We start from the raw sequence: 1480 nt of genomic DNA, 5'->3' as shown, positions 1-1480 counted from the left end.
GCATTTTTGTCAAGATTTTGAGAACACCCTTCTCCATCACACACTTCTCCAGTGATGTTTGGCAGTCTGTGAATCATCAGATATCAAGAACAAAGTATTAAGTTGAAGGGTTGGAAACTCCAGAAATAACATTTCTGAATTAGGCTCATATGTCGTATGTGACTAATTGCTGCTGCTTCCAATCTTTCTTCAAATAATCCCTTCCTAAAAGCCAACACACTCAGTACTCTTCATGTGTATAGTTTGAGTGATATTATATTGATGGGAAATACTAATAAAAATGTTTCCAATGGGAATAAAGTTTTAAAAGGCTTGAGATTTGAAGGATACAATATGTAGCATCCCTCTTAATTTCTGAACCCATAAAAAAAAGAAAAGGACATCGACTGAAGGAGAGAGAAATGCCAGCTTCATTCCTGACAGAGATGCCGTGGACGACACCTCAGCGTGAGGGGCACCTGTTCCAGCCCACAGGTCTAGACCTTGATCAGCTCTTTAGAAGAAATGTTGAACTCTTCAGAGAAGATACATCTACCTAGCTCTCAAACTCACTCTCATTCAAAGGATAAATGTCCATTCGGACAAAAGTTGGGATTTCTTCCATATAATTTTCTCCATCCACTTGAGAAATGCAAACCAATGGCTAGCATTTATGAATGAATTAACTCACTCCACCTCAAATGAGAGGAGTAAGAGAGGGGGGCAAAAGACCAAAGGAAATTCTTACACAAATCAGAGAAATTGAAAAGAATTATTCTACTAAAACCCCCAGCAGAAACTATACATATTTATGTCAAAAAGTACCCTAGATTCAATACCGTGTAGATTATGCCACCATGTTTGTGACCTCTATCAAGCCAATAAATTCTTCTAAATTTATTTCAGCTGGCCTGCTTTTAGACTTCATTTCATTATCACAAGAGCCCTGGGAGGTCATGATTACAGAAAAAGTAAACAAAATATTAAATATGTATTATAGTGCCTAGTATTAATAATATACAATATCACATGTTATATATTAAATGAGAGAAGAGAGAGCAATTTTCTGCTGGCTAGTATGCTTTGCTTTTTGAGTTGCCACATAGTAGCGATGGAAATAATATGAATAAATAAATACTAATGACAATAGAGAGTTTTCTTTTTATCCTTTTAACTGCTGAGGGCAGCTTACTAATCCACCCACTTCAAAGCTAGTATTTCTCATCAAGCATAGGGTTTTGCCCCCAAACTAAATCAATGTTAGCCCCATTCTTTGACAGAAAGGAGAGGACAGAATATAAAATAGTTGTATTATTCCAATGATTACGCAGGTGCGAAAACAGCATTAATAGGAGCAACATCAGCTATAGCGGAATATATTGCTAATTAAAATAGAAATAGCTTTGCATTATAGCAACTAAATAAAAATAAAGATAGGAGTCTTAGAACCACAAAAAAACCCCAAAATATGGAGCTCTTGAAATTAATAATTTTGACTTAT

The sequence above is a fragment of the Propithecus coquereli genome, unplaced genomic scaffold, assembly GCF_000956105.1.
Source record: "Propithecus coquereli isolate 6110/MARCELLA unplaced genomic scaffold, Pcoq_1.0 Scaffold410, whole genome shotgun sequence".
Taxonomy (NCBI): domain Eukaryota; kingdom Metazoa; phylum Chordata; class Mammalia; order Primates; family Indriidae; genus Propithecus; species Propithecus coquereli.
This window is presented reverse-complemented; position numbering follows the sequence as displayed.